The sequence below is a fragment of the Polistes fuscatus genome, unplaced genomic scaffold (genome assembly GCF_010416935.1).
Source record: "Polistes fuscatus isolate 324 unplaced genomic scaffold, CU_Pfus_HIC Scaffold19, whole genome shotgun sequence".
In the NCBI taxonomy this organism is placed as follows: Eukaryota; Metazoa; Arthropoda; class Insecta; order Hymenoptera; family Vespidae; genus Polistes; species Polistes fuscatus.
This window is the reverse complement of record NW_025113095.1, coordinates 2,182,437-2,195,590: the sequence shown is the minus strand read 5'-3', so window position 1 is coordinate 2,195,590 and position 13,154 is coordinate 2,182,437. Positions and strand designations below refer to the sequence as shown.

General features: G+C 29.8%; 1 protein-coding gene and 1 long non-coding RNA gene across 2 annotated transcripts in view; both read right to left on the bottom strand.

The window, feature by feature from the left end:
- LOC122515902 (microphthalmia-associated transcription factor) overlaps positions 1-13,154 on the bottom strand; it is a 79,821-nt gene that overhangs the window by 36,082 nt on the left and 30,585 nt on the right. The window lies entirely within an intron of this gene.
- LOC122515660 lies at positions 2,826-4,637 on the bottom strand. Its single transcript, XR_006303333.1, has 2 exons — positions 3,270-4,637; positions 2,826-2,887 (listed from the first exon to the last, which is right to left on the bottom strand). It is a non-coding gene; the product is annotated as an uncharacterized LOC122515660 (long non-coding RNA).

Genomic DNA, 13,154 nt, shown 5'->3' with positions numbered 1-13,154 from the left:
TTGGTAATACACTTTCTAGCGTACTTTCGATAGGAAAATTCCATTTAAGCGAAACCTGAAACGAGAACGACGATATCAATGGGTGTAGTAACACGGCGAACTTCCAGAATCTGGATAACACCTTTTATCGCTAACGTTCTACTGTATCTTATCGTTCACACGCAAAAAAATCGAGTGTGGGAGAGAGAGAGAGAGAGAGAGAGAAACAGATAGAACGAGAAATACAGAAATATGAAATGAAACGAAGAGAGAGAAAGAAAGATACAAACAAATATTAGTGAGATGGAAAGTAGGAGGGAGGGGGAGTAAAGAAATAGCAAAAAGAGAGAAATAGTTGGTGGGGGGAGGGATGAAGGGGGAGGCAGGTATAAAGTCTGTGAAAAGAATAGAAAAGAACGAATACTCAGTTTTTCCAAGAGCTTTTTTTTTACATCGGGATTGCATGAAATGTAATAAATACCAGAAATGCAATGAGGAATATGAATTGTTCGAATTTTTTTCTATACCTGTTTTCCTTTTTTTTCTTTTTTTTAAATCTTAAATATTCGAATTTCTATTTAAGTTAACTTAAGAATACTTCTTTTGTGTTTGACACAAATAAAGGAAGAGAGGGGGAGGAGAGGGAGAGAGAGAGAGAGATGGTAAGATAGAGATTTAATGAAAGAACTTTGAAATCTACACACACACATACACGCACACACAATGAAGACTTTTAATTAAATCTGAATTACTCGATTCGATATCTTCATTTAATTAACTGTATACAAATACCTGAGCTAATAGTGTAATATATATATATATATTTTATTTATTTATAATAGACTATAGGAATTATATTAATGATTTATATACTGCTATGATATTTAAATAAAAATTGTATTGTAAAAAAGTTTACATTATTTATTATTATTATTATTACATAATTTGGTTGTTATCTAGAATGAACCATTATTAGAAAAACTAAACAAAAGATAACTACGATGATGATGATGATAATAATAATATGCACATATTATTAATAGTCATTTAAAAAACTAACTTCATATATATTCTAAAGCATACCAATAAAAAGTATTATATCAAATATATAAAATGATATTAAAGTGACACATACGACAGGGAATATTTTTTGTTTTTTTATGAGACTAGAATTAAATCGAACACGCACCACGTGTGACGAAATTATGCTTTGGGCGTTATTACAACGACACAACACAACACAACTACTATTTACTTTCACCAAAATCAACCTTCTCTTTCTCTCTTTCCATTCTTCCTATCTAATCAATATTTATCTATATTTTAATCTATATCTTTTTAAATATAAATCAAATGATTATACTTTAATTGATTTTTTATTTTATTATATATTTAATTAACAAATTAGAAAAACATAGAACGCATTTTAATCATCGGTGTTTTATTTCGTTCAAGGACAGGTGTTAGATTCGGAATCCAAAATTGTATTTCATAAAAAGTGAATTTAAATTGTCGCAAGAGAAATGAAGAGAGGGGTGGTTGTTGGTGGGGAAAGTTGAGTGGGGGGGAAAAACAGAGTGAGAGAGAGAGAGAGAGAGAGAGAGGGAAGAACTTTCGTGGAATTTAATCGGAGTGGCGTCTCGTTCGAATTAAAAGGCGAACAATAAGAAAGTTACGCTTTCACCGTAGCTACGAACTGAATTGAACGAACACTGAACGATCTGAACGATTTGAACGAATGAACGAATGAACGAACGAACACCAACCGCGCGAAAATTGCATTTCGATCGACTCGAATCACTTCGGTAAAGCGACACCGTCAAGACAAAGAGAGAGAGAGAGAGAGGGTGGGAGGGGGTGGCAACAGAGAGGGGAAAAACACTCTTGTAATTAAAATTCTCCATTGCTAATCGACGATTTTATATTATTACTAATGAAACGAAATGAAATTAAAGGATAAGAATAAAAATTGACCTGATTTTTGTCGAATCGTACAATTTTTCTATCCCCCCCGAGGGAAGAAGGGGGGTTATACTAATGTAAGTAATGCAAAATTATGCTGGAAATTTTTGAAATATGAAATATTAATTATTACTATGAGATTAACATTAGAATTTATTATAAAAAAGTAAACGATTGTTATCGATGGAAATAATAATTTCGTTTGTCTTTCAAATCAATGCAAAAGGTAAAAACAAATTAGGCGATATTTTGAACGGAATAATATATCTTGCTTTTTGATTATTCGAATGAAATATAAATGTGATACGATTAGAGAGATGGAATAATTAATTGTCTGCGATGCGTGGAAAATATTCAAGCCGAGAATTTGTGAAAAAGAAAAAAATATATATATTGAACGTAAGAACTCACCTTGCATCTACGTGCGATTATGTTAAAAACTGGCATGATGCTAGATATTAAAAAAGAAAACCAGATGTTTTCCAGTCAATCGAACTGAACTCTTTAAAACACCACTGTTTCAATTCTAAACCACCATAAATAATTTGGTATCGAACGTTGAACAGAGTATCCCAACGATATTTGTTTTGAACAAAATAAACGAGGAGAATTACTACTCTTCTTCGTCACTGGACATCTTTGAATTATTATAATTGATCGATAGTTTCATTGCACGATAATTATAATACACTTGAAAACTTGATTACGAATTTGTATAATCGTTAAAACCACCACGACCGTTAACACTTAGAAAATCTTTCAAATCACTCATCCTTCTGTATTTTTGTTACACACCTTTTGATTTTTTTTCTTTTTTCCTAATACTCTCACAGATATATTCCTTTGTATTTTCTTTCTTTTTCTTCTTCTTCTTCTTCTTTTTCTTTTTCTTCTCTCGATAAAACGTTATCGACACTTTGATTTCCAAACACCTGACGTGTTCGTTCTTTAAACATAGAAATAATTGTCGTATAATACGTGAAAATTAAAAATGAATTAGAATCGAATACACTATCGATAGTTACAATTTTTTCTCCGAATGTATAGAAAAAAAACCAATAGATGAAATCTTAGCCGAAAAAATTCGATGGCATCCAAAGCAAAAAAAAAATAAAATTAAAATAAAATAGCGGGAAAAGTTTTTCCTCGTCGTTTGTCCGTTAACGTGGTAAACTATTTTCTCTTTTTATCTTTCAAGAAAGAAAGAGAGACGACGTGGTATAATACCTCAGTTATATTTATTCTCACTCCGTTCAAAAATGTTTCTATCTTTATCTACCCACGAACAAACTAACTAACTAAACTCACTCATTCACTCACTCACTCACATAAGTTTGCTTGCTAAGCTTCGTAAATCACGCTTCTTCTTCTCCTTCTTCTACTTCTTATTATTATTATTAATGTTTCCCTCTCTCTTACTCGCACACCGAGACTTCCCCGAAAGCAGCAATCATCGACGCACAGCCTTCGAACGTTAAACTCTTCCTTGAGATACGAGTTTGCTTGTTACCCAATCATCGCTAACAATTAGATAACAAAAAGGTGTCCGATCTCTCCTCAATCAGCAGTTTTATTAACAACCGCGGAAGGTCGCCTGGAATTTCTAAGTTTCACTTTTATTTCAACTGATCATTATCGCATATCTTTTCATTTTTTTATTTTTTTATGTTTTTTTTTTCGATTTAGATCGATTTTTATTCAATGACAAACTGAGTGAGATCTGTTTCTTCGATAACAAAAGTGAATTATTATTCGAACAATTTCTTTATTCTTCTTTGATTATTTTTTTTTTTTATCTAATTTTCATAAATGTTTTATTAACAACTATGAAAGCTCACGTGGAATTGCAATATTTCACTTTTATTTCAACAATTCGTAATCTTCTATATTATCTTTGCCATTTCGATCGATTTTTAAACGAAAAATCGAATCTGTCTCTTCAACACGATAATCGATTATTCAAACAACAATTTCTTATTTTTATTCTTCTTCTTTGTTGATTATTTTATCGTCATTCATTTGTAAGGCACCAAAAGGGAAGGCTGCTACAGATAATTTATACTTCGTCAACGTGAGTTTCACATTTTCTTTTTTACCCTCAAAATAAAAATTCGTCTATTATATTTCGATCGATATTTAAACGTAAAACAATATCGTCGTTTCGATTCCTGGAAAGGGACGTTTAATTACTTTCCTTCCTTCTTAGATTATTTCCTTTTTTTTTTTTTTTTTTTAACAACAGCCTTAGTGAGTCACTTAAAATTGCGAAACGAAAAGGTCAGCAATCGCGAGTGAGAAGAAGAAGAAAAAAGACAAAAAGTATGAAAGACCAGACGGACTTTTCCTTCATCGACAATTATTATTATCATCCAACAACCTTCGTAGAAACTATTTCAAGAGTTCTTCAGTTAAACGAGACAGCCTATATACAGTTTTACGCTTGGAATGACAATCAGGTCGATCGATTCCACTCATGCAGGTCACCAGAATTCGACTGAAGTGCATTTTCGATGGTCATTGAAAGGAAAAAATAAAAAAGAAAAAAAAAATTTCACTTCCTATTGGTCGAGGAGACTCGATGATGACGATGATCAAAATGATGATCCTGATGATAAATTATTATGATTATTATGACGATTGTTCGATTGTACCGATTGTAGCCAATACAAGCACACATGAATCGAATCAAGGTCTTGTGGTTACCCAATAACAGCTATAACCACAACTACTATTCGTTATCTCTATCTTCTTAGAGTAGATCTTTTTAAGAAAAAAAAAAACGAGAAAAAAAAGAAAATTAGCGGTGGTAACAGCAATAAGGAAAACAACCGAGCGTAACGTAAAACACTTTTATATGGCGTTTTCGTATGATAGGAAACTAGACGACGTGGTTCGCTGATTCCAAGTCAAGGTCACACACAGAGATAGTCTTTTTCTTATTTACTCGAGGCCACCCAACCAAGTTTCCACGATTCTCACTCTCTCTCTCTCTCTCTTTCTGTCTATCTGTCTGTTTCTTCCTGTTTACCTCGATTCACTAACACTTGCATAAACGATTGCACCCATTTCACATGTACACCTATAGTTCTTTTTTACAAGATTTACAAATCCAATCAGAAATATCTGACTTAGTTTATAGATATATATATATTTTCACTTTCCGCGTTTAGTTGAAATGTTCAAATTTCCCGCGCAAACAAGGCGCGCGAAAAATGCAAAAGCTCGGCAAAATCAGAAGGGTGCTGATTGGTGGTGGTGGTGGTGTTGTTGGTAGTGGTGGGGGCGTTGCGAGCCGAAACACGACGAAAATATACGAGATTTATCGAAGATCGTATACCCCTGACACAACCACCCTCCGTAACCCTCTTCTTTTTTTCGTTTACTTTTTCTGTAATTGTTTATCGTTCCTCTCCAGACTTTTTTATTTTTTTAATAAAAAAAATGTGTAAAAAAAAAGAAAAAGAAAAGAAAATAAAAAAAAAAATAAAACAATCACTCGATAATAATATCCGTAGTGCGTGGAAATTTTGGAATACGAACAAATGGGAGGAGGACCGGCGCGACAAACACGACCCACAACCGTGGAGTACGACGAGTCGTTCTGAAAGAACCTCTCGGGTGGTATGCCGACACCGATGACAACCGCTTCGGCAATGTTCGTTCGCGCGTGAAAACCGACCGTACTAGCGTTCGTTCAATTTCGGAATAATTCGTATTAGTTCGGCCGGCGACACGCGCCTCGGTTAAAATCAACGCGCGCTACTCGGCACCGCTCATTACACGCCATGGGGTCTGTACGTATGTTGCAACAGGTAGTTTTACCTCCTAATTTTGTATTTTACTTTCTTCTTTATTTATTCATTCATTCATTCATTTATTTATTTATCTGTTTATTCGTTTATTCGTTTGTTTCAATTGTTTCATTCATTTGCAGAATATCTATCTTATCGACCGAGTAAGTTTTATTTTATCGAAATGTTTTATAAATTTGATTTTTAATAATAATTATTTTTATATTCATAGTTCTGTTTTATCTATAAATCTATTATATGTGCTATTATCATTGAAATACAATATTGTCGTTATTATGGGTTTTGTAGTGGTTAAGGATCTTGTTAATTTTTATAATAAAATTTATAATGAATTCGTACATTCAAACGTCAATTTGTCGTCAATAGCCCAAACTATAATTTTTAACAAATAAGTATTATTAGAAATACAATCATTATAAATTCATTTAAACATGTACAATTCATCATAATGAAAGCTCGTAAATATTTCAATGCGCATACAATGTATAATAAAAATAAAAATGAAAATCCACTTTGAGAGAGATTTAAACGAATGTTAGTTTCCTGTTGCAAAATAAAGAATAAAATCTTAATAATAATAATATTAATAATAGTAATTAACGTTTATTTTACAGGCACGTACTAATGATCGTCGTTACTTTAATTGACTAATTGTAAACTTCTTAACATATCTTAATATTTTCTCCAACAACGTTTTTTTTCCCCTAATGATTGTATTTTACGAGAACCTTTACGTAATTTAAAAAGAAAACAAGAAAAAACCAAAGAAAATAAATTAAACATTAAAAGAAAAGAAAGAAACAAGCAAAAAATGAACCAATTCGTCTCGACGTTTCTTAAACTTGAGAAAAAAAAATAAACCACGTGAAAAACATAAAAAAATAGAATAATTATAAATCAATTCAATGTAAAAGAAGAAAAACCATGTAGATAAAAATTACAACAGCTGTTATCGGATGACCTTCGAAACCGTTATTACATACATCATTTCAAGTTTCTTATTAATGTTTATGCAAATAGATGAATGATCCTTGAACGTGACACAAGTAGAATTAACGGTTTAATTTGCAAGAACATCTTTAACAAGTAAGAATAAAATAGAATATGAGAGAGAGAGAGAGAAAAAACAAGTACATAAATTTTTCCTCGTGCGAGCATGCGATAAAAACGTGTCGCTAACAGTGATTACTATTTCTGATTATCGAGAACCCGGAGGAGGAGGATAAAAGTAGAGATATCATCGACGTGTTCATTTTATTTTATTTTATTTTATTTTACTCTTACTTTTTCTTTTTTATTTTTTATCGTTATTGTTATTGTTAACTTTCAACGCATTAATCTACTCTGCTCGAGAGATATTCATTATTAAAATATTAATTTTATTATTTGGAATTGTATTTTCTTTTTATATTAATTAATACTACATATCGTCGTCTAAGTTCAGAATAAAAATTCACTGATTAAACATTTGCACCAATCTTCATTTTATTTCCAATTTATGTTCGATTTTTCATTCGAGGATAAATCAGGTTTGAGAAAAGTATTACGTGTTTCCTTGTTTTTTTTATTTTTTTTAACGGAGTGATGGGTAGTAAATTTAAAAAACAAAAGAAAAGATTGAATAATAATAATAATCATTTGGAAAAGTAATTTGACAATTTTTCTCATCGCAAATGAAATGAAAATACACAATCGTTGATTTTTGAATGAACATACAGGATATATTATATAATAATATAATATTACATAAGATAGTTAACTATAAACGCATCTAACTTCTAATTCCAACTATACACAATAGTATAACAAATTAGTTCGATGAAATTGACCACATAACATAATTCATAGAATTTAACGAGCTATGACCCACTACTACACGATATAATAATGATTTAGAAAAATGCTACGTCACGATTCAAAGTACAAGGCTATTGTTTCATCGATTCGTTCTATTTTTCTCTTTTGTAAATTTAATCTCCCAATATTAACGCAATTTTATCATAGACCTTGAAAATAATTTTCAAAATTTTCTGGAACATCGAGATATTATGCGTCTTCAATTCTCTCAATGTGATTTTATTTTTATTATTATATTAAATAATTGATTATATTCAATATTGAAATTTTGCGAAATACGAAATAGTACTTTTTAATTTCACGAAATGTTTTTTTCTTTTCCTTCATTGTTTTATTTCGTATCCACGATTAATTGAAACTTGAATTGAACTCTTATTGAAATTACAAAGATAAATATCAAACCGATGTATCTTATCGTTTGACATCTTATCGATAAGTCAGATGGATTTAAAGGATTTAAATACAACTAGAAAAATATACAGGGTGACTAGATAACTACGATTATCATTTGTATATTCTAAAACTGTGAGAATTAATATTCAAAAAAAGAAAAAAGGGTTTCTAAAACGGTCAGATAATTGTCATAACTATGATCAACCTATTAAAGAAACAAATTTATTTTACAAATATTGAAATAAAATTCAATAAAGAAAATTACCGATGATGATGATGATGATGATGATAGAAAATTTGTCGAAAAATTCTTCAAAATATATTCCTTTCGTTTATTATCGATAAAAGATATTTCAAATTGGACATTTAATCTCAACAATTTACAAGATACGATTTGACTCGTTGTATATTTTATTTTAGTAGTTCATTGTGTCAGAGAAAACATTAGGTAGTAAACTTTCATCTTACTTTTTCATTCTACTCGCGTTCGAGATCACGAGGACACCGTCGACGAAGGATCGTTTCTTTTTTGGTGGGCAATTCGTAAAAAAAAGAAGAAAAGAAAAACAAATATAGTCGTATAAAAGCTGACCACGTTTAAACGTTGAGATCGTTCAACGTCATTGTATAATAACTCGTACGGATTTCGATGTAGAACGAGCACCGATTTGGTTTATTTCAGTTCTTTGCTCGAATTTTCGAAATTACATTCGATCCATGTATCACATCTTATTTGAAAATTAAATCTTACATACCTAAGTATCTATATACGTGTATGAGCATTCACATTATATATCTGGTTTGACCAGAATTTTGTCAGGATTTTTTTCAAGTGTTTTTTTTAAGGGTTGCATCAGGGTTCATATATAAATATGCAAGTATAAATATTTAATAACGTGTAAATATTTTTTTATAATAATAAGATAAAATATAAATATTTTTTAATATACATATGTGTGTGTGAAAAATGTATATATTTATTTATATAAATATTTTTCATTATACGTATGAACACGTGTCTGTATTAATATTAGCAAGTATATGCACGTATACGTGTGGATGCGTTTCTATGTATATTTTAAGAGGTATATATATATATGCATATACCTGTTTATGTATAATAATATTTTTGATTATACGTAATATATATTGTGTTTATGCAAATACGTATGAATGAATATGTATGAATGTATGTGTTTATATATGCGTTGTCCCCTAGAGAGATTTACTTTACGCGCTTTGTACGCGTTGGCTCGTCTGGAAATTGCAGCCCTTTATTGACAATTCTACGTCATATCCGTTTCATATCGCACGATAAACAATAATGCTTGAAAATGAACCGTTAAATTCTAAACACGATTAAACACGAAAAATCTTTCTAACAATCAAAAATATCACAAGAAATTAAATTTTATTAAGTAATTATATTATAAAAAGAAATAAAAGAGATAGAGAAAAAGAAAAAGGAAAAATGATCGATGCATTTTCAAAACAACAATCATTCGTTGTTATAACATTATACGAAATTTAGAACAACAAAAAAATTAATCGAATATCAAAGAGAATATTTCTAACCAATGAACGTATTCGCGTGTTCGCGTAGTTAGTTTTGAGAAAGTTAATGATAAAACAAATGTGTCTTTCGTAATAAACATATTTATGGTTGAATTTGCGTGAATTCCAACAGAGAATTGCAATGTTTCGCTGTTAAATAAATTCGAAGGCGCATATAATCGGCCGCTTTGTAATGTAATTCGTATTATTGTCGCTATTAAAAGCAAAAAGGAGAAGTGAATAAGAAGAGAGTGAGAAGAGAGTGAGAGAGAGAGAGAGAGAGAATTAGAGAGAATGAGAAAGTCTACATTTGTGTGTGTGTGTGTCTCTCTTTGTATATGTATATGTGTGAGAGAAGAAGATAGATGCGGGCGCGTGTTAATCTCGCGAATGCATTTGAGAAACGTATTCATTACTTGGCTTCTTGTTCCTTAGATGGTAATTATTATTTCACGGTGTTCCTCTCTATAGCTCGTTAAAGAATTATGTCTAACCAATTATTCGACTTACTTTAAGGTTTTTGCCATCATATTTCTTTAACATTATTTTTGTTATATTACCTCTCATTAAACATTCATTTTATTTTATTGTATTTATTTTTTCTTCTTATTCTTACATCGTTAAATAAAATATTACAATCGACAATTAACGTATACATATTTTAAAAAAATAATCACTCAATACTATTACGTTTCTATATACGTGTTAATTATACTAAATAATTATTTATAATACTTTTCTAATTCTTCTATCGTGATTTTTCTTCTTTGTGACATATATAAATTGTTGAAAAACAAAAAGAAAATAAAAATTGATAACGAACGATCGAAAGGGGAGGGTTGGGGGAAAAAAGAAAAGTGGAAACCAACGATAAATATATATTATAAGTATGCTTCGTTTTTAGATTAACTTTAAAGATACGCGATATCATAGATAATAGTTAATAATGTGTATCTAAGATGTGTGTAGATGATAGGAACGTGCAAAAGGAGCCAACCATGTGAAAATTGCCATAAACGGATGCTATGGTAAAGCACTTTGTAGCCGTTATCGGTCGAATACCGCGGATATCTACTTTGTGTGTTCCATGAGTCGCGTCTCTGATCCATTATTCAAAATGGAGAAGCTGGGGAGAAGCTAGGGAGAAGCTGGGGAGAAGCTGGGGGAGGGGGAGGGCAGGGGAAAGGGGGAGGACCGTTGGGGCTAGTCGACAAATGAGATTGCTGACATTTCAAGAGGTTCAAATATTAGCCAAGAACTATTCATCTTCTTCTTCTACTTCTTGTACTACTACTTTTCCTAATACTTCTTCTACTACTTCCTTCTCTTTCACTATTTCACTCTTTTCTTCTTCTTCTTTCTTTTTTTTCCTTTTCTTTCGTTTCTTATATCGAAGAATTCTTTCAATCGTTGCCGCATCCATTCACACGATCAAACTTAAATCTTTTTCAATCCATATAGAAAAGGGGTATTATTGAGATTTTCATATAATATTTCGCGATAAAGTTGAAAATCTCGGATAAAAAATGAATTCCATGATATATGTATATTATATTATGTACGGGAATCATGAATTTTAATTTCATTTAAAATAGATTTGTTTTTAAAGATATCCAATTTTTGTAAATATATTATTTTTATTATAATATTATTATTTTTCTATATTTACACATATAGAAAATATGAAATATATGATATATTCGTATATTATATATGTTTTAATATTTTTATAATCATTATTAATATTCTATATTAATTATAATTATTATATATTCTATATTATTAAATATTATTATTCTAATATTATATTACAAACAATTTAGAAAATATTATTTATATATAAATATATATCTATGTTGTATTACTCATTCTTTTATTTTCCTATAGATAAAGAAACTAGAAAAAGGAACAAAATTATAGATAAATTCTATTAATAGGGAAAGTTAAAGATAATTATGCAAACGTGTGCCTAACATAGGAAAATTCCTATCCATGGGTATTTATGTCCACATTCTTCCTTTGGGTATTTAGAATGATTTCTTAACGAACGTATTGACCATAGACAGTAATTAAACGTATACACGAGTTAATAGTACTTACAATTAGTAACTTGACCCATATTACAAATAAATAGTTCGTGATCATTCCTATTTTCTATAAATATAAAAGAGAACGATATTGTGTTTCATTTTTATTTTAAATAAACGTATCAATGAATTACTTTTCAATCAATACATTCATTTCAGACGAAAATAATTGTTGCTTATATTAAAAATTAATCGTACGTGTCACTTAATAGAAAAAAAATGTGTGTTCTGTTAGTTTATATATTTATAAATTACCATTATTATTATTATTTCATTTATTCAAATTCATATTTCGAAAATACGATTACGTTACTTTTTCGTTAATAAAAATTTAATCATACCACGATAATATTATTTCAAAACAAAAATAACACACACACACAGACACACATAAGTAGAGAAAGCAACAAAAATATTTGAACAAATTTCGTTATTTCCAATTAAAATATATATAAATATAATTTAATTAGAAATGTGTATGTATGTGTGTGGGGGGGGGGATTATGGGGGGATTATTATTTTGTTAATAATTTCTGTATAAAATAATTTCTTAAATAAGCACCCGTTATATATGTTTGAAGTTGTTCATCGGCATGGTACCGCGTTCGAGGGATCAAAAGATCAATTTAAAGGCGGTCGCTTGGTATTGTACGTACATACGTCGTCACCAAAAACAATTTCGCCTTATTAAGAGAGGCCGAGATCGTAAAGCTGACGACTTAACGAGTCACCAAGCTTGTTTTCTCTCATATACACACTATACGTGAAACATCATTCTACACACGCGCCATTTTAACGCACGTTCTAACTCCCTTTTCCCTCCTAAACTACACTTTACGATTCAATAATGATAATAATAATTTAACATTAGAAATTCATCATCAAATCTTTTACTTTCGTACACATTTTGATGTGTCTTTCACTTTATTATTAATATAATAATTATATACTTGTTTCAATTACACGTTTGATTTTACGAGAATTTTTCTTATTTCACGTTGTTCGTATTTTTAAATTTATTTTTTTATTTTGTTTGTGTGTGTGTGTTTTATAGGTGTTAATTTATTATTATTATTATTATTTGTTTGATATTTAAATATTATATTATTGCATTAAAATAAAAATGAAAGATATAATATAAATTGAAATAAATATAAAATCAAAATAAAAAGACTCATTGTTCTCGTGGGAAAAATGATGTAGTATTGCATTTTATTAACTTGTATAAGCACTCAGTTGATTAGTTCTATACCCACATTTTATATCACGAGGAATTATAATTAAAAGTGACAAGAATAAACTACAGTCTATATATTTGGCCTAACTTTAATACTTCTCGTATGATCTTGTCTAATTTTTTCTAAGCACTATTATTCAATCGTTCATTATACACAAGCAAACCTATTTTCTAATCGTCGTTTAAATTCCTTACCGATATGATCATTAATAAACGTTCCTTCTTTTCCTCAATTTTGTTTCACTATTATTTTCACTTTTTCCAATGAACAAT